Genomic DNA, 21,830 nt, shown 5'->3' with positions numbered 1-21,830 from the left:
CTTAAACTAAAAAACAACCTGAGTATATAGCTTAAATGTTTGATACTTTGTCTAGTACTGATTAAAAAATATTTTGAGTAGCCTACATATTACTTGCAGAGAAAAATTTATATTAAGAGTTAACTTGACATATTAGGTAGGAAATAGTTTTACACTATGTTATAATTATATGGGATTTATTTTAAATCATATTTTAGATCGTATTTAACTGAACCCATAAGTTATTAACCTATATCTATTCTGCAATAACCATTACTATAATGATCACAGTTTCTAAACTTTTCCAAGCTGCTAAAAATATATTTGTATGAACGTAGTATCTTCCTGAAGTGAAGGTGGAAAACAGCTAAAGTAATCGTAAAGTAGAATAAGCTGAAAATCAGCTTAAGCGGCTGTCACGGCAGCTTAGACGCCTGAAGCAACTACTGAAACCGCTCAAAACCGAGGCTTGCCGCCCACAACTGCACAACCTCTTCATAACTTATACTACTTATCATTTTTAAGCTAGAGGGATTTCACTGGAAGGAGGATTACTAACTTTAAAATAATGATGCATTACTATGATTAATTTAAGCTTTCAAGTTATACTCATCTTCCTTAAACCCACGTTTTACTTTTATCGTATTTCGTTAAGGGTACTATAGGGCCAACAACTATTTCAATCACATTGGTTTCCTTTATTTGTGCAGTACATAATAGTAAATACCCGTGTTTAAAAACAAGTAAGGCAAACGCCCTTAATTACTATTTATAATTACTGTTTAGTTAATAAAAAAAAAAAATATATATATATATACTGTTTTGTTCCTAGGGAACTAACATATTATTGCCTATCTAGTTAACGACACGAGTTTTACCAACAGCATAATTGAGCTGCCTAATAGATTTATTTCCAATCGGATTGGAAGAAATATACTGAAGCGTTTAGCCTGGAGGAGAAAATGTCTTTTCTTGGCCTTTCGTGAAAGGTTACATATCGTCACTGGAGTTGATTTTATTTATTGTTCAAAACTATATGTATTATGTAGATAAAATGCATTCTCTCATACGGGTTAATAATTTTCCTCTTTATTCATCTAGAAAATAAACATAGGAAGATTTTCTATCGTAGTTTGTAATATATTATACAAAAAGTGATTCAAATCGTCATGATCGTCACGAATGATCATTAGAAAAAATGTACAGTGAATTCTTTCTAACCATTTAAGTGTGTAGCTTCAACTATACACATTTATTAAGTGGCAATAATATTGTGTGTACATAATATACATATCGTAATTTTGATATTAGGTTTTTTACAAAAAAAAACTGCATTCATGTAAAAAAAAAAAAAAAACGCCATTACTTGCTAAGAATAGTAGGATCTATTGGATTCCTTTAAGAGATGAATACTTCAGCTCGATGGACTAATAAGGCGGTTTTCAGGTGGTTTTATAAGGTTTATGTAAGGCCCCGTTTATGCACCAAGAGCGGGTGCGGTAGCGACAGCGGGAGCGATTTCTAACACCATTGAGTTAAATGGGGCTGTTTATGCACCAAGAGCGATAGCGATAGCGGTTGACCTCCCGCTGCGGTTTCTAATTCGCCCGCTGTGTAGTTAGAAATCGCAGCGGTTGCTTGGGATAGAGCGGTTTTCAACTACATTGAGTCAAATGGGACTGTTTATGCACGGCGGGAGCGGGAGCGGCTGAAGCAAGGGTTGCCAACTTGACCCACGCGCACGTGCACATAGGACAAATAGTTGTGTTAATTATTTGGCAGAGTTTGAGTTGGCAAGACTGTGTCCCCCTTCCATTGTCCTTTAATCAACCGCTACCGCTATCGCTCTTCGTGCATAAACAGCCCCATTCACAGCGGGAGCGGGCCCGCTATCGCCCCGCTCCCGCTGTTGGTGCATAAACGGGGCCTAAGGGGTTTCACTACATCTATCCGGTTTCTTAGATAGATTTATGAGGGGCGGTATAGGAGGTAGTTCATATACAACCCTTCCTTACACAGGTACTTGGTAGGTCATAGGTCAAAGCTGTTCCTCCGTATTTGGCCTGACTCAAAATCAGGGTATTTATAGACTAATTGGTTTAGTGGAGGTCGCCAATATAATGCCAATATGCAGCTACTGCCTACACCAATAGAGTTGTAGGTGGCACAAGGTAGATTGTTGGTGTTCTGCCATAATTGGTTAAACTCTAACTCGGGTGAGTTATAGCCTGATGGGTTTATATGAGGTCAACAGAATGCTATATCTTCTACCACAAACAGAGTAGTTGGTGGTTGTAGGTGACCTACGAAAGATAACCAAACTCTAACTCAGGGTATTTAAATATTTAGACGAGTCTTAGAAATCATTTATGCACACCCCCTCTTTACACAAGTAGTGTAGTAGGTAGTAGAAGGTAAGTTCTAGGTGTTCCACCATATCTAGCGTGACTGTAACTCAGGGTATTTATTTTACAGACCCCCGTGTGACCATTCAAGGAATATGTAACGGTTAACGAACATTTTGTGCCCGTGTCCTGTGCTCGATATAAGTATGACGATGCCTGTTCCCCCTCTCCACGACTGCCTCCCCTGCCTCTCGCTCTTCGCCATGCCTATCTCTTTCTTAAGGTACTCTCTCACCTCTTCTTATCTTCATAGTGGTTTAATTTTTAGTTTTCTGTACGCATGCAGTAGTGCTCATTTTAGTTAGATTCTGTTAGCTTTTATTGTTAGATCCCTCTCTTGTTTCATCACTGTATTTCAACCTGTGTTGTTTTAATTTATGGACATTATTTTACACACCTTATCTGTTTATCTTTGCGGCTTTTCAGATAGGTCACGTTTTGAAGAACGAATCGTTCTTCGGTTTTAGACCCAACGATACAGGTAAAAATAGACTGTTTAATTGAAACGACGCGACGTAGCTTACCAAAAATCTTTGTATGAAGTATTTCTGTGAAACAATTGTGAAGCACTAACCAAAATAATCAAACCAAAATTTACCAAAATAACAAAAATTAAATGAGACAACAATGCGTTTTTTAATAGTTGAAATTAAATGAAATCTCACAAGATGCATAGTATTGCAATAACCGTGAGATTTTTGAGATTGTACATACTATGGACTATTATTGCACTAGGACTTTTAAGGGATGTTGATTTCTTGCTGTTTTTGTTACATTTATCATACAATTAGTAATTCCGGGTTATATTTCTAGATGTAAAGTGAAATGTATAATTATTTTAAACCTAAAATCTAGTTTTTATGCAGCCAAAAAAATTCAAGCATTCATATTTTACTTGGAAAATTCATCCACCTGACCTCTAAGAATAAATTAAACGGAAAGCACATGTAAAGGTTTCATGGCATAACATTTTCCTTATTACATCTACTGAATAAGAAAGATACTTTTAACCTTTCTAACTGTGTCATAAGTCGAGGACAATTAAATAGTTTTATGAGAAGAGGATTTTATAATATATATGTCGGTCAGTTGATAATAATTCACTGTATTCCTGTATAAAATCATACTTGACATTTGCTGTCAGTTAAAGTCTTACAATCTGACGTCATCACCTCGGTACGCACCTGTACAGTAATGGTCTTATATCAAGACAAATATTATGCATTAACGTATATTTTATATAAATAATCCATAGAACAAAAAATGAATTAGATTAAATAGACTAGGCCTATACTGTTATAGCTTTGAGGCTATATGCAGGACACGATAAATATATGGAAGGGTGTTTATGGTGAAATTTGAAAGTGGAACGAAGTTATTTACATCCCTAGCAAAAGTTCCTTACCCTACATGTGTTGCCTGTGTAGCCAACGACTACTGTTGATGGGCGAAGCATCACTATTGCGATCGCTTAATAATGTAAACCTCACAAATCCTACTGAAAATATCAGCATTTTAAATATATTTACTGAACAACATGAATGTCTTTTTGCCAAAATGTAACTGTCTTTGACCATCTCAACACTGCAGTTACCAATAGATATACCACGTTATTTGATTGTATTAATAGATAGAATTGTTGACTGTAACTAAATAATATAATAATAGGATTGCGGTAGGGGTATGAAGAGGGTAATTTGTTTGTATTGCAATGCACCTTTACTAGTAAGTAAATGCACTGTATTGCTATTGTAATGTAGACACAATTTACATAATTACATATTCAAACAATGGATGACCAATAAACAGATCATAATTAATGTGCTGTACTATAACGAGGATACGCTATAAATGTAGGCTAGTACCTGCTATCAAACCCAAGCTATATTGGTAGCTATATTCAGGAACATATTTTTAAAGTTCCGTACTATATTTTCGTGCACAAAAAGGGGACAAGAATAAAGGTATGCGAATTGGCATACACAATGTCGTTGGATACTCTAGGTTTAAAGGTTTTGTTCTTGTCTATAAGACTAGGTCATGCAATATTGTAAGCTTTGTGGTGTTTATTTTGCGATTAACTTAGGCAAGTGTGACTTTTAATAATTTTTTATGTTACAGCTTTAATTAATTTATAATCCAAATGTAAATAAGTAATGTAAAAATTTAAATTAATGAATGGTGCTGATAACTTTGTGGGAACTTATAATATTTTCGAAAATGATGTAATAAAAATAATCATTGAAGACTGATTGGGATGAAAATATTAACAAAGTTAAGGCAACGATACAAAACCTGCCTTTTCTTATACTTTTATTAGTGACCCATTCATTAGCCCAATATGATGATTTCGCTACCTAATCGGCAAGAGATAATTAATCTAAGCTAAATTAAATCATAAGAAATAACAAATCTTTGGGGTTTTTTATAACACCATATAAAACATAAATTAACTTTAAAACAAAATTTAGTTGGACTGCCATACTCAATTAATTTGATAAAAATGTCATTAGTGTTAAACTTCAACTTGAAATAGTGCATCATTACATTAGAAATCAGGCATACGTACTATATAACCCAATATTTAAATTATCCCTTACGCGATCAGAAATGTAATAACCACAAACCTCTCATCCGTTATTTTTGATCACAGCCAAATGTTTACACGTGTTCATTGGCAATAACCTCGTGCCATACCAAATTACATATCATGCGAAACGTCCTGGCGTTCATTTAGTATTTTGAACTGATCGGATCGGAACGAATCTGACCGGAACATACCTGAACGGATCTGACCAGAACAGATCGGAACGGATCAGAACGGAACAAACCGGAACAGATCGAAACGGACCGGATCGGAACGGACCAGACCGGATCGGAACTAACCATACCGGACCGGAACGGAACGTACCAGACCGGATCGGACCAGAACGGACCAGACCGGGACGGACCAGCCCGGAACGGAACGGATCAGGTCGGACTGTAACAGATCGGACCGTAACAGATCGGATTGGAACGAAAGGGCTCGGATCGCAACGGAACAAAACAGAAAGAAACTGAACGAAACTAAATGATTTTGACACAACAAGGCATTAACCTATTGAAGATGGTATCAACACGAGATTTCATTTTTGACATGTCCTTAGCGTAAATAAGAATGCCATCAATAAAACAAGCAATTTCTTTAAGACTCATTAGTATATGGTCCCTTATTGACTGAAAAAGCGCGCCTGCACTTGTTATTCCATAGGTTAGCCTGATATATTGGAACAAACCCTTGTAGTTAGAAGTTGTCAACAATTGCAGTTATGTTTATGTAGCCAGATAATACTAATAGTAAATTAAAAACATTCTATCTACATACAGCAGATATAGGGGACATAATAGTTTTTTCTTTAGCATTCTCAAGCTGCTTGTCAATTTTTTCGAGGAACCAAAATTGCCTTCTTCATCTTGATCATAGTCACGGCTATAGCGGCTAGTACTAAGTTATGTAAATAAATAAATGCTTAGTGCAAAACTGTAATTTATTTACTTAACAGTTTTATTTCAATTTCGTATTGACCAATGCAGAGGCAGTTAAACACTTTTAATTGTTTCCAAGAGGAATAGTAATGCTTATCATTTCCACACACAATGCAGCAAAACAATCAATTACGAAATTGAGTCACCTTTGAAAACTTTACCACATAAATTAAATGCAATTCCACTGTAACCGTAAACATAGTCCTTTCTATTCTTCCTTTTCATATTCCCTTTCCTTTCATATTCTCACACGTTTTTTTACACAACATATTTTACGTTTGACAATTCAACTGTTCTTTATGATGTAGTAATCATAGAAAAGGTTATTTTCATAGCCTAGTTAAGTTCAAGAATTTAAGTTTAGTAGTAGTCAAAATATTATCTTAAAAATGAAAAGACCACATGCTCTAAACATTAATGTCTAAACACATTGCAAAGAGAATACGGATAACAAAATTTTTTTTTCAATAAATGTAGTAGTGAAAATTAAAACATAGGCCAACTGTAGAAAATTATATTTAAAGTTAAACTTTGACCAGACTTTCTCGATTATCTAAAAAATCAATCAATGTTATTTAAATGGGGAATTGAACATTCCTACAGTGTAAGCATAATAAAAACTTCTAAAAGTGTAATGATGAATTTATTATAGCATGAAATATTCCAAACAAATTAATAATGGATAATTTATTAACTGATAAAATTACAGGAACGATCTTAAAAGTCACTCGAATCCAAACTCTTATAATGTGCTTCATTCATTGATGGTGAGCATCTCTTTATGCCTTCAAAATTAAATCATTAGAAATAACAAATCTTTCGGGTTTTTTATATAACTATATAAAACATAAATTGACTTTAAAACAAAATTTAGTTGCACTACCATACTCAATTAATTTGATAAAAATGTCATTAGTGTTAAACTTCAACTTGAAATAGTGCATCATTACATTAGAAATAATAACTATTAGAAATAATAAATAATAATAAGAAATAATAAAGTAATAACCACAAACCTCTCATCCGTTATTTTTGATCACAGCCAAATGTTTACACGTGTTCATTGGCAATAACCTCGTGCCATACCAAATTACATCTCATGCGGAACGTCCTGGCGTGCATTTAGTATTTTGACCTGATCGGATCTGAACGGAACATACCTAAACGGATCTGACCAGAACAGATCGGAACGGATCAGAACGGGACAAACCGGAACCGTTCGGAACGGACCGGATCGGACCAGACCGGACCGGATCGGAACGGAACGGACCGGATCGGAACGGACCGGACCAGACCGGATCGGAACGGACCAGACCGGAACGGAACGGGCCAGACCTGAACGGAACGTACCAGACCGGGAGGGACCGGATCAGGTCGGACTGTAACAGATCGGATCGTAACAGATCGGATTGGAACGAAAGGGATCGGATTGCAACGGAACGAAACGGAAAGAAACTGAACGAATCTAAATGAGCTTGAGAATTTCAGACCAATATCCTTATTGCCAGTTTTCTCCAAGGTTTATGAAAAAGTAATCTGTAATAGACTAGTATCATATCTTGAAACCATCAACATTCCTTGTCAATCAAAATCAGTTTGGATTTAAAAGGGGTTGTAACACTTCAGATGCTCTCTTTGAGGTCTTAAATTACATAGCAAGTGTCGTTGATGGATCACAGTATGCCATTGGCATCTTCTGTGATTTGTCAAGGGCATTTAACTGTGTCAATCACAATATTTTATTGCACAAACTTAAGTTTTATGGAATTAGACAAAAAGCTTATGATTTGGTGGAGTCCTACTTGTTGGGTAGAAAACAAAAAGTTCATCTGAATTACTCTAACTATTCAAGCTTCAAAAATGTCACTGAAGGTGTTCCCCAGGGTTCAATAATGGGTCCGTTGTTGTTTCTTGTTTATGTTGATGACCTCTTGAAACAAAATCTTAAGTCAAAATTGGTAATGTATGCTGATGATACTACTGCAGTATTAAAAAATAAAAACCCTGATATTTTAAAAATTGAAATTAAAAATGATCTTGATCTTATGACTGAATGGTTTCTGGCCAATAATCTTAAACTTAACAGAAATAAAACATATTGTGTGGACTTCCATTCTAATAGCATAAAAAGTAGACAGATTGACTATAACCCGTTAGAAGACTCATTAATTAAAATTCAATCTTGCAACCTTTTAGGAATAAAATTAGATTCAACCCTAACATGGTCTGATCATATAAATCAATTGGAATCAAAGCTTAATGCAGCATTTTACGTTACTTTAGTGCTTTCAAAATTAATAGATGAAAAAACTCAGATAATGGTATACTTTGCATATGTGCACTCTAAAATTGGCTACGGTATTGAGTTCTGGGGAAATGCCACTGATAGTAAAAAAATATTTAAAATACAAAAGAGAATTACAAGAGTTATTGCACAAGTTAATCCAAGAACATCTTGTAGAAATTTGTTTAAAAGAATGAAGATTTTACCTGTGCCCTCTTTGTATATATTCAACACTTTAATCTTTGTCAAAAAACATTTTTCTATTTATGAAGAAAAAAGAACTAACTCCCAATACAGCTTTAGGCCCTTGAGCTCTGTGTTGCAGTACCCCATACATAAATCTGCTGTTTATGAAAAGAGTACTTTTTATATGGGCCTCAAACTGTATAATAAGCTTCCTTTATCACTGAGAGAGGTAGAATCATTTAAAAAGTTCCGGTTACACTTACTGTCTTACCTGTTAGACAATTGTTTTTTACAGAATTGAGGATTTTTTATCAGTCTGATTGTAGTAAACATAACTTATTGACATTGATATAACTTATTTGTAAACTTTGATAATAACCTAACTTATTTTAAATTTGTTTTTCAATACTGTAAATACTTTATTCTTATTATGTTTATTACTATATTTATTATTATGTTGCTTTTATTCTATACTAGTACACAATGTATATTTTGACAATTTACCTGCCTGCGTGCAGAAGCACTCCTTAGGCGTTATGTGATGTATTTTAATAAATAAGTAAATAAATGATTTTGACACAACAAGGCATTAACCTATTGAAGATGGCATCAACACGAGATTTCATTTCTGACATGTCCTTAGCGTAAATAAGAATGTCATCAATAAAACAAGCAATTTCTTTAAGACTCATTAGTATATGGTCCCTTATAGACTGAAAAAGCGCGCCTGCACTCGTTATTCCATAGGCTAGCCTGCGATATCGAAACAAACCCTTGTGGTTAGTAGTTGTCAACAATTGCAGTTATGTTTATGTAGCCAGATAATACTAATAGTAAATTAAAAACATTCTATCTACATACAGCAGATATAGGGGACATAATAGTTTTTTCTTTAGCGTTCTCAAGCTGCTTGTCAATATTTTCGAGGAACCAAAATTGTCTCTTCTTCATCTTGACCCCATTGCAAGTCACGGCTATAGTGGCTAGTAATATGTAAATATATAAATGCTTAGTGCAAAACTGTAACTTATTTACTTAACAGTTTTATTTCAATTCCGTATTGACCAATGCAGAGCAAGTTAAACACTTTTAATTGTTTTCAAGAGGAATATTAATGCTTATCATTTCCATACACAATGCAGCAAAACAATCAATTACGAAATTGAGTCACCTTTGAAAACTTTACCACATAAATTAAATGCAATTACACTGTAACCGTAAACATAGTCCTTTACTTGATATTTTACAATTACTCGTTCCTTGTACATAGTCCAGGAATATATATAATCTTACCTTATAATGTAGCAAAAGCAGCTTGCATATCCAGGGCGTCCCACAAGTTAAGTGTCAAACTCTGGAAAATGGTTCTAAAGGAACAAATTAAAGATAAATCAAGAAAGAGGTTATTTTATATAATTACTTAGTTCATTATTCTCACACGTTTTTTTTTTATTTTTTTACACAATATATTTTACGTTTGACAATTCATCCGGTCTTTATGATGTAGTAATCATAGAAAAGGTTATTTTCATAGCCTAGTTAAGTTCAAGCATTTAAGTTTAGTAGTAGTCAAAATATTATCTTATCAATGAAAAGACCACATGCTCTAAACATTAATGTCTAAACACATTGCAAAGAGAATACGGATAACACAATTTTATTTTCAATAAATGTAGTAGTTAAAATTAAAAACATAGGCCTACTATAGAAAATTATATTTATAGTTAAACTTTGACGAGACTTTCTTGATTATCTAACAAATCAATTAATGTTATTTAAATGGGGTATTGAACATTCCTACAGTGTAAGCATAATAAAAACTTCTAAAAGTGTAATGATGAATTTATTATAGCATGAAATATCCAAAACAAATTAATAATGGATAATTTATTAACTAATAAAGTTACAGGAACGATCTTAAAAGTCACTCGAATCCAAACTGTAATTATGTTCTTCATTCATTGTTGGTGAGCATCTCCTTATGCCTTCTAAATTAAATCATTATACATAACAAATCTTTCGTGTTTTTATATAACCATATAAAACATAAATTGACTTTAAAACAAAATTTAGTTGCACTACCATACTCAATTAATTTGATAAAAATTTAATTAGTGTTAAACTTCAACTTGAAATAGTGCATCATTACATTAGAAATCAGGCATACGTACTATATTACCCAATATTTAAATTATCCCTTACGCGATCAGAAATGTAATAACTACAAACCTCTCATCCGTTATATTTGATCACAGCCAAATGTTTACACGTGTTCATTGGCAATAACCTCGTGCCATACCAAATTACATCTCATGAGAAACGTCCTGGCGTGCATTTAGTTTTTTAACTGATCGGATCGGAACGGATCTGACCGGAACATACCTAAACGGATCTGACCAGAACAGATCGGAACGGATCAGAACGAGACAAACCGGAACAGATCGGACCGGACCGGAACGGAACGAACCGGACCGGAACGGAACGTACCAGACCGGATTAGACCGGAACGGACCAGACCTGGACGGACCGGACCAGCCCGGAACGGAACGGACCAGCCCGGAACGGAACGGAACTAACCAGCCCGGAACGGAACGGATCAGGTCGGACTGTAACAGATCGGACCGTAACAGATCGGACCGTAACAGATCGGATTGGTACGAAAGAGATCGGATTGCAACGGAACGAAACGGAAAGAAACTGAACGAAACTAAATGATTTTGACACAACAAGGCATTAACCTATTTAAGATGGCATCAACACGAGATTTCATTTCTGACATGTCCTAAGCGTAAATAAGAATGTCATCAATAAAACAAGCAATTCCTTTAGGACTCATTAGTATATTATGGTCCCTTGTTGACTGAAAAAGCGATCCTGCACTTGTTATTCCATAGGCTAGCCTGCGATATCGGAACAAACCGTTGTGGTTAGTAGTTGTCAACAATCGCAGTTATGATTATGTAGCTAGATAATACTAATAGTAAATTAAAAACATTCTATCTACATACAGCAGATATAGGGGACATAATATTTTTTTCTTTAGCGTTCTCAAGCTGCTTGTCAATATTTTCGAGGAACCAAAATTGTCTTCTTCATCTTGATCTTAGTCACGGCTATAGCGGCTAGTACTAAGTTATGTAAATAAATAAATGCTTAGTGCAAAACTGTAACTTATTTACTTAACAGTTTTACTTAAATTCCGTATTGACCAATGCAGAGGCAGTTAAACACTTTTAATTGTTTCCAAGAGGAATATTAATGCTTATCATTTCCATAAACAATGCAGCAAAACAATCAATTTCGAAATTGAGTCACCTTTGAAAACTTTACCACATAAATTAAATGCAATTAAATTGTAACCGTAAACATAGTCCTTTACTTGATATTTTAGAATTAGTCGTTCCTTGTAAATAGTCCAGGAATATATAAAATCTTACCTTATAATGTAGCAAAAGCAGCTTGCATATCCAGGGCGTCCCACAAGTTAAGTGTCAAACTCTGGAAAATGGTTCTAAAGGAACAAATTAAAGATAAATCAAGAAAGAGGTTATTTTATATAATTACTTAGTTCATTATTCTCACACGTTTTTTTTTTATTTTTTTACACAACATATTTTACGTTTGTCAATTCATCCGGTCTTTATGATGTAGTAATCATAGAAAAGGTTATTTTCATAGCCTAGTTAAGTTCAAGCATTTAAGTTTAGTAGTAGTCAAAATATTATCTTATCAATAAAAAGACCACATGCTCTAAACATTAATGTCTAAACACATTGCAAAGAGAATACGGATAACACAATTTGATTTTCAATAAATGTAGTAGTGAAAATTAAAAACATAGGCCTACTATAGAAAATTATACTTAAAGTTAAACTCTGACGAGACTTTCTTGATTATCTAACAAATCAATCAATGTTATTAAAATGGGGTATTGAACATTCCTACAGTTTAAGCATAATAAAAACTCTTAAAAGTGTAATGATGAATTTATTATAGCATGAAATATTCCAAACAAATTAATAATGGATAATTTATTAACTGATAAAATTACAGGAACGATCTTAAAAGTCACTCGAATCCAAACTTTAATAATGTTCTTCATTCATTGTTGGTGAGCATTTCCTTATGCAACCAAGAAATAAATATTTTGGGTTAAAATTTGGCTGCGTATCATACATGCAATTTTGATATTTTAATCGGCCTGTCTGTTAAATTTAGATGCATAATATGTTGGATTGTCAAACCGGCCGTGCTATAGTATAGGAATTTATGTTTTAGAATACTTTTTCTAAGTTGCCAATCAAAGTCGCATTTTGTTCTTTAGCATTCGTATGCAAAATAGCTAATCCCTCAACATTTTACTTTGCCCAATAACTAGCTCACTACTTTGCTCAAAACCTTTCATCAATTCAAACTAAACAAAATGATATTAAGTCTAAGTTGATTTTAATATAATGACACAGAAGGAAATGGACCGTTTAAAATTAATGTACTTCTTGCATGAATATTGTTATTATCAAACTTAACTAACAGCACTCAGAATAAATAACAAATTAATTATCAAATGTTGAAGATAATTAATAGTATATACAAAAATATCATTTTTCGTTTACCGAATTTGAAGATGGCAATGCTACTTTTTACCACGACCACATTGTCACAATAATGCAGCTGTACCACAAAACATCCTAACCTCAATCTCGAAACTGCATTCATTGAACACATTGATTTTCAAGCTGGCACATTAAAAAACTTTAGACAAAATATAAGATGTCAATGATTTCTTGTAGGTATATCTAGTTGTTTTAGCGTAGTAGGAGTGGTATTTGTTTAGGATAAAAAATAGTTCACCAACTTTGAATTACTATGAATAGCCCATGAGTACGCATTAAGTGACATTAACTGACTGTTTGTACCATTTTAGCCCTTTAAGTTATTGTTTTATTTGTTTAAGTGAAATAAACAAGGTACTAATAAAATCAGTGGTCGTATTAGTACATACCAAATACATACACTCTTTGGATTTTAAAAGTACAACTACTGAAAATAAAGATAGGCCTAATAGCTTTTAAACTGGTGATAAGCTTGGCGGTGCTCACAAATATCTGTAGCCTAAGTTATTACAGATATTTGTGCCTGCTTTCCTCATATTCCAATTTAAACGGATCGTAATATTTTATGGCACTACATAGTTTATAACATATTATAGGAGTGCCATCAACATTCAAGTAGTTTAGTTAGTGTTTATGATTAAAACGTTTATATAACATCCTGTAGTTCCGAGTATGAATATTCAGCGTAGGTTAAACTTCAAGGGGAATCAAATATATCACACTTCTAGTTGCTACAAAGCTTTGCCAATTATTTATTACTCTCGGAAAACATACTTTGCATTAATTGTTGGTGAGTACTTAAACGTTTGACTCGTCTAGCTAATTGTAACTAAATACAAACTAATCATTTAAAGCATAATCAATTCCTTGAGTAATCATCTGCAGTATAAAGAACAATAAATCACTAAATTTGTTCTATATCACATGTAAAGTAACACGATAGTAATATTAGAACGTGCGATGAATATAATTAATTCACATAGGTAAAGGTATGTTTTGGCTCAGCAAAAATATTACTTCATCATTTAATTTGAATAGTCACATTCACATTAATCCCAACAAAATTTTGAAAAAAAACTTGTATGCCAATAAAAGTTTTTCTTAAGATTGGGGAGCGATATGATCAATTAGTAGAGTGCTCCAGTTGTTGGGTTAAAATCCCCTTCTATAACTAATTGATTTTATTTCAGTGATCTCAGTAATGTGAAAATGGTTTGGGATAAGTCGATGGCATAGTAGTATTTTAGTAGACTGCTACATCGAGGGTACAAAGGTGAGAAAATACCCTATCAACAAAAATGGTTGGGGATTGGTTGGCCCAACGACTGTCTCCCACGGTTGGCCAACGGTATGTATTGGCCAACTTGCCTACGTTGGGCCAACCCACCAATTGCCAACGAAGGCCCAACGGCTGAATACTTCGTTAGGCCAACTAACCACTAGCCAACGTTGGGCCAACTAACCACTAGCCAACGTTAGGCCAACTAACCACTAGCCAACGTTGGGCCAACTAACCACCAGCCTACGTTCGGCCAATGTACCTAGTTAACTAGGGTACTTCAGCCTGGGTACACACATGGATGGACTACAAAATTACCATTGAGCTGCAAAAGCTAATGAAAAAAATATAGTTTTTTATTTATGTATATAATATAATTGAGCTTGAGCTAATTTTGTATAATAGAGTAAATTAGAGCCACATTTGTTTCAACGATTTAATTATATAGTTTTGAGATTATATAAAATATACTTAAAAAAAACTGCTTATTTATAAAATGATTCTAATTTGAAAACTGAATGTACAAAAAGGTTATTTATATACATGTGCTAACAAAAACGTTGACTGTAATTGGAAAACCATTAAAGACTTAGTCCTTTGCAGACTATAAAAGCTGTATTTAACATACCAAAAAAAAGATTGGGCATACTCGATGCCTAGGTTTCTATAAGGAACAAAATAACAAAACAAAAATATTTAAAAACAATATTTAATAAATATTAAACAAGTACATACTTAATTTCACTACAAAATTGTTTCTACTATTGAGATATACATGTTCATGTTGCAAAATAGTTAGTGATATGGGACGGGAATATTCCCAGTGGGAGGGAACTTATAAAATGGGAATATTTCTTTGGACCTAGGCCAGAAAGATTCTCAAATATTGGGAATTTATGAAAATTTTAAAATTTTTATTGTTTTAACATATTTTGACAGTTAAAAAAACCTTAAAACTATACACATGAGGTATTTATATAAAAGGCATTTTTTAGAACTCATGTTTAAACATCCTTTGGTCTAACATATTCATAATATTCACAACAACATAACATTCATAACACTAGAAAAAATACTAACAGTATAAGAAATGCCGGTAACTAAAAATAAATGGTAGGGAGGGTTTGAGATCCATTTCAAACTTAGGTAGGCCTATCATTCAATCTTCTTCTTTCCCGCCCTCCTTCCCTATCTTTGGTGAAGCGAGACCACTGGCTTGCTATTGAATACACTTCATCATCGGAGACTGCTTCCATTTTTTTGTTCTTCCTCACGAAACCTATAGAATAGTTTATATTAGACCTGAAGAATCAATGAGAGAATTGAAAAGCTGCATTTTGAAGAAGACTATAGCCTCGTTCACACGGGGCGAGTTTACAAGCTACACGCCAGCTTTTATACACGCAGCTAGTAAAATAAAGAATAGTTTATATTAGATCTGAAGAATCAATGAGAGAATTGAAAAGCTGCATTTTGAAGAAGACTATAGCCTCGTTCACATGGGGCAAGTTTACAAGCTACACGCCGGCTTTTATACACGCAGCTAGTAAAATAAAGAATAGTTTATATTAGATCTGAAGAATCAATGAGAGAATTGAAAAGCTGCATTTTAAAGAAGACTATAGCCTCGTTCACACGGGGCGAGTTTACATGCTACACACCGGCTTTTATACACGCAGCTAGTAAAATAGCTCAGTGTGAACGACACGTACTCGCTCAAAAGCTGCTTGTAAAAAAGCTCTGGAAAAAGTTGACGCAGCCGCTACTTTACACGCCAACTCGCCAGCTTTTGAGCGAGTAAGTGTGTAAAGTAGCCCATCAGTGTGAACACAGTTGCTTGTGCTTGTTCGCATGTTATTAAAATATGTCGAAGGATTTGGTGCAAGCCAGCTACTGAGCGAGTGAAAAAGCGTCGTGTGAACGACTACAAGCGCACTCGCCGGCGTCTTTGTACACGTCGGCGAGTGGACAAGCTCAGTGTGAACAAATACAAGCGCACTCGCCAACTCGCTGGCTTCTTACACACTGGCGAGTAGCTTGTATCCTACCATAATGTAGCCTACAGCAATGGCCAAGGTCTTACCAATCATGTTACTGGAGACAAGCTAAAACCCCTTTTCTCATAAATACAGAGGCATAAATAACACCTCCGATGTTTGGTTGGGGGGGATGCCCGACTGTCACCGCTCACACAATTTTGGGGATAGATAAGGTTGTTTCAATAATCTCCGGTGACGAAGGTCATGTTAACAAGACCAAGAAGATAATTCAAGAGTTTTATGAACTTTTATTTTTGGAAAGTATTTGATACTGTTAAATAAACTGTTTAACACGTTCGCTGCGGGTGTTGTATTTATACAACGTGCCTACCGCGCGCTAGGAGCTAGCGTTGTAAAAGTTTGTCATTGTTGGTAAAATATTTTGGTGTAGGTTGGAAGTAAAATTTCCTGTAAAATCCTGTTTGGCAATGCTTTTGTCCCAGTTTCAGAGATTTTCTTTCTTCTAACCACATTACAAAGACACTGGCTAATGATCCAGTCAATGCTGCTACCCTTGGGTGTCTCGGTGAACTACGTCACGAGACCTTGCTGTCAGACCGTCACCGCCCACCACCGCGCCAGAACGCATCATACCGTGCATAGCCGAACTGTTCGTGGGAAATTGTTATCTCTATCACTGTCGTTGTCAAAACTTTTCATTTGCAGGTTAAATTTAAATAAATTTTACTGCCATAACCTAACCAAACTAACCAAACTTACTGATAATGAAAATTTTGTTTGAAGGTTTAATAACAAAAATAGTTCTGTTCATAAAATAAAATTATAAATGTCTCAAAATCAATTATATAATTTTTTAATTATAAAATTAAACCATCATAACCTAACCAAACCAACCAAACTTGCTGATAATGAAAAAATCGAGTCAAAAAGTTAATTCCTCCTGTAGGTTTCGAAACCGACTACCTCTGTTTTATAAGCCCGGTGCGCTATCCACTACACCACCGAAACTCCGGCTGTTCAATGTATCGTTGCGGTAATGGTGTTCGCTCGAGCAGTGGTGGACCAGGTGGGCGGTGGCGGTCGGTCCGCAAGGGATAATAGCTCCACACTTAAGCAGCACAATCACTGCTGTTCTTTTGTAATTCATCAGACTAAAATATTTGAAAGCCAATTGCGATCGCTGATTCGGTGGCGCGCCGGGTCTTCGTCCAGGCCTTGCCGCAATTGGCGAGCGCCTGTTTGACGTATGCCGCAGCGAATGTGTTAATGCACTGTGTATAATGGCTTTACAAAGAAACTCAATAATGTAGTTAACTCACATGTTAATAATTTCATAATGGCCAGATCTTTCAATGGGAGTTTTTTGTTCTTCCCGGTCCAATTGTTTTGGGTAGCAACTTCGTTGGTGAAGAGCCTTTCAAGAATTTGTCTGGTTACGTTGGCCGGTTTCTTGCCTCCAATAAGACTGAGATGCTTTGTCTGAAAAAAAAACTCCTATGAACCTAACATACTTTAGCCATTTCACAAGTATCCACCAAATTGAGGTTAAAATTCATTCTATGTAACTATGAATTATACAAATATTATAATTAAATGGAGTTTGGAATTTGAGTTAGTTCATAAATACAGTAATATTACAGTACAGTACATATATATAGTAATATTATACAATAAAAAAATTTTGTATCTGCTGTTTTACCAACCAGACTTTCTTTTGCTAAGTTTGATAGAAGAAATGTGGCCAGTAAACTGTTATTACTGTATTAGATGAGTGGCAGTAAAAAGTTTTCTCAGATAGTTTTACCATTGGTTAGTTTGTGTAGTATGCATTTTTAATATTAATAAATCAGCTACACACCAAAGTTAGAACGTTGTCCTCATTTGCTGGCCATGTATCCAAAGATTCAACCTCCAGTGCAGAACCACAAGGCAGTGTTACGGTACATCAATTGGTGTCGATAAATTTGATTTTTCTGAGTTATCTGGGCTCAATCTCTCTAAAATTTCTTTCTGGATATTTTCGACGTTTCTCATACGATCATTGAGCTTGACGAGAAGCCGTGCTATTGCATCAACATTGCCACTGGAACCTAAAAACCACAAGATACATTTATTAGACCAACAAAAAATAGTTTACTTGAATAAAAAGGCAGCAGAGGAATCAATGACGAATGACGCAACAAATTATTTATATAGCATCCTACAACAATAGATAAAACATACCCCTTACGATATTACTAAATACATAATTTGCATTTTAACCCTCTATCAGTGACATCAGCGAGTTTTCCACAGGCGCAGATTTTTTTTTAATATGAGATATTGCCAGCCGGCAGCTTTAGAAGTACCTAACATGCATCTTTCCAGGAACCGATTGAACATTATTTTGATCTCACACCTCCCCCGCAAAACCCCTATTAATCAATTGAAGCCTCTGAAGAGTCACGTAGCTCGACTCGGTGAGTCACAGATGATGTTTTTTGCTAATATATTTATAAATATTTAAAATAAGAGTTTATGTTAGTTTCATATAAAATTGTATTGTTTATACATGAGGTTAATAGGTTGTATTAATTTATGTACTGGTATAACATATGTTACTGAGTACTGTATGTTGTTTTGTTTGCTGGAGCCTATATTTTTTTTAAATATGTAAAGCGAGCATTTTAATTGATTTCATGTACAATTGTATTGATTATACATGGTTTTAATGTGTTTTTAATTGTTATAATCATAAAAACATAGTTTGTCTCATTTTTTAACACCACGGAAAACACTGTGTTACTGATCGTGTTTTTAAATCAACGACACCGACGAAGTGTTGGTATCAAATCAAATCTTTTATTTTCAAATTAAATCTATAATATTGCGTCGGCCCTGTCAAAAACTCTCAAAACTACAAATTTTAAACCATTTAAAGTTTAACATGACTTAACGCATCTAATTAATGATTGATTGGTAAAGTAAATTGTTAATTTAAGTAGTTCCAATGCTATCAACCAGAAAGTCTTTAATATGGAATTTTAAATAAGCCTATGTAATCTAATTCCTAAATGCATGGAGTAACTAATAGCACAAAGCAATATAAAAATTAAAGGTAACCATACATGTCGAAGTCAGGACTCCATTTCCATGAGACGTTGTCGATGTTGAAGTCTGATCAAATGAAAAAGTTGCTGCAGGAAAAAAATTCAGAAAAATTTGTACAAAGTAGCCCCAGTTGACAGCATGTAATTTGTTGAAAACGAGTCAGAATCGTGAAACTATCATAGGCCTAACCTAAGTTGAGATTACCAGACTGATACAAAACTAGCCGACTTGACTCAAAAATTTAATACACATCAATGTGTCTCTAACTTAAACGAGTTCAACTTAGGAAACTACGTTAACACTCCATTTTGGTCAAAGTTGAGCCTGAGCCTGACTCATTTGACAACTCGATTTAACCACGAGTCCACTCAAGCGAGAAACTAGAGGTCTGATTCTAAGTTAGTTGAGTTTGACTTGAGTCAGAAAAGTACTTGACTCGTCACATCACTTTAAGTTAGCAGCCTTAAAGTTAGCCTAGATAGGGACAGTGAGGGATGTTAGTTAAAGCCAAAGGGGATTAATTAAGTTTACAAATCTAACTTAGACAAAGGGTAAAAAGTAAACATTAGGCTATATTTATAAAGTGGGAAGTCAAATAACTTAATTTATGCCGATCAAACTGTGAAGGAAAACCTTAACTTAAAATCTTAAGTAAGTTTAAGTTGTGCCTGCATATTTTAAAGCTAAGTTTAGCGTAGCCTATAAGCTAGGTTACTTAGATAGGCCTAGAGTTACGCCATATCGGTAGGCCTAAGAGCCTACTCTAACTTAAGTACAAATCAAATGTAAGTTAGGTCACGGACAAACCAGAGTAGCCTAAATTATTTACGTGTAGGCCTAGGCCTATAACTTAAGTGATGGGTTAAGAAAATTAACAATGTAATTTTAGACTAAAAATCAATGCAAGCTTGGACAATTAAACGTTTTTTTCCACTGGTAAACTTAACCAAGCCTATTAAGTAACTTAAGTAAGCTTGGACCTATTTGACGATTCTTGCAAGTTCATTGAGTAACTAACTTAACAAAACCTTAACCCTAATTGATATATCGATCGATATTTCCATTCGGTTATTTTTTGACAACAGATGTACGGAAGTCTAGGCCTAAGTAAGTTATAAGCCGCGTTTACACCTGAATTAGGAAGGAAGTGTGATAACAAATCAAGAAGGAACACAACTTTTTGAACAGAAACATTTTGATGTTGGAAACAGTGGTTTAGTGTTTAAGACACAACAGAAAATTTGTTTCCCACAAGAAGTCGGTTGAGACCGAGGGGTGTTACAAACAAAAGGACAAAATTATTTTGGAACAAATGCTTCTGTAACTTTTTAATTTTCAATAGGCTAGTTTAATATTGTTCTGTAAGTTAGTAAGTTAACTTATAGGCCTACTTATTTTTAGAAACAAGTAAGCTATTAGGCCTAGGACTACCAACAAAAAGTTCCAAACATGTTGTTCCAAGCTCCGGTGTAAACGCCGCGGGTACAGTTTCTTAACTGGGCTATGCTAATATCGATTGAAACTATCGATCCGATTAAGTTAGTAAACCTACATGCGATTTTTAACGATCAGCAAGTGTGGTTGGTTAGGTTAGGTTATGATAGTTTTATTTTATAATAGATATAGCCTATTTAAAAATATTGATTATTAATCAATATTTTTTCAATTCGATAGTTTCAATCAATATTAGCATAGCCCAGTTAAGAAACTGTACCCAACGCGGCTTTAAATAACTTTATTCTCTAGGCTACCTTCAAAGGTATGAATAGGCCTAACTTAATCTTGTATTCAACAACATTGATTCATTCCAAAAAAAAACCCCAAAGCAAGACATCTTATCAACTTACGTACCTACTTAATACCAAGGCAACATTAACTCTGCCTTGTTATAACTCTTAAGATAAATAATAAGCCTACCGGTACCTAAGTTTATGTTGTTGTTGTTAGACCTTAACTATAGGCTAGTTATAAAAAATCATCTTACCTCGTTAGTGAAAAGTTGAGGATTTTATCGTTCGTAAATTATAAGATGAAAAACATTAGCAGTGACACAAATAGAACATAAAACAACTTAACTTAATACACTGACACGACCGACACGAGTAAAATCGAATGAATAATAATCAAATATCAAAATCCAAGATTCCAAGATGGCTACTCCCTCCTCTCTCTGCCTGGCTTGGCTTGGCTGGCTAGAGCGAAGGCCCATCGTGGTGCATTGTGGGTGGAATACCACGACAATTCCCCAACAATGGCCCAACGAAATTACAAGTGTTGGGCCAACAACACAAATACTGCGTTGGGCTAACGTTGGCAGTTTGTTGGCAAACCCACCCACCATTTGCCAACCATGCCAACCAATTCCCAACGTTGGCCCAACCATGCTTGTTGATAGGGTATTCCCGTTTTTAGGTTCGTTTACGAGATGGGTTTCGTACATAACTCTTTATTAGGATCTCCGGGATAACT

General features: G+C 34.6%; 1 protein-coding gene and 1 long non-coding RNA gene across 5 annotated transcripts in view; one reads left to right on the top strand and one right to left on the bottom strand.

Annotated features, from left to right (window-relative positions):
• Positions 1-21,830, top strand: part of LOC128984528 (synaptotagmin-7-like) — an 831,102-nt gene that overhangs the window by 77,170 nt on the left and 732,102 nt on the right. The window contains exon 2 of one of the 4 annotated variants that reach the window (XM_054403877.1): positions 2,455-2,607. The exons of the other annotated variants lie outside the window; for them this stretch is intronic. The gene's annotated coding sequence lies outside the window, so the exon portion shown is untranslated. The remainder of the gene's footprint in view (positions 1-2,454; positions 2,608-21,830) is intronic. 4 annotated transcript variants of the gene reach the window in all.
• Positions 15,036-21,516, bottom strand: LOC128984584 (uncharacterized). Its single transcript, XR_008489992.1, has 4 exons — positions 21,346-21,516; positions 18,130-18,361; positions 17,591-17,750; positions 15,036-15,550 (listed from the first exon to the last, which is right to left on the bottom strand). It is a non-coding gene; the product is annotated as an uncharacterized LOC128984584 (long non-coding RNA).

Source organism: Macrosteles quadrilineatus, unplaced genomic scaffold, assembly GCF_028750875.1.
Source record: "Macrosteles quadrilineatus isolate MER2022 unplaced genomic scaffold, UCM_ALF_1.0 Scaffold_1__1_contigs__length_201487025, whole genome shotgun sequence".
NCBI lineage: Eukaryota > Metazoa > Arthropoda > Insecta > Hemiptera > Cicadellidae > Macrosteles > Macrosteles quadrilineatus.
This window is presented reverse-complemented; position numbering and strand designations above follow the sequence as displayed.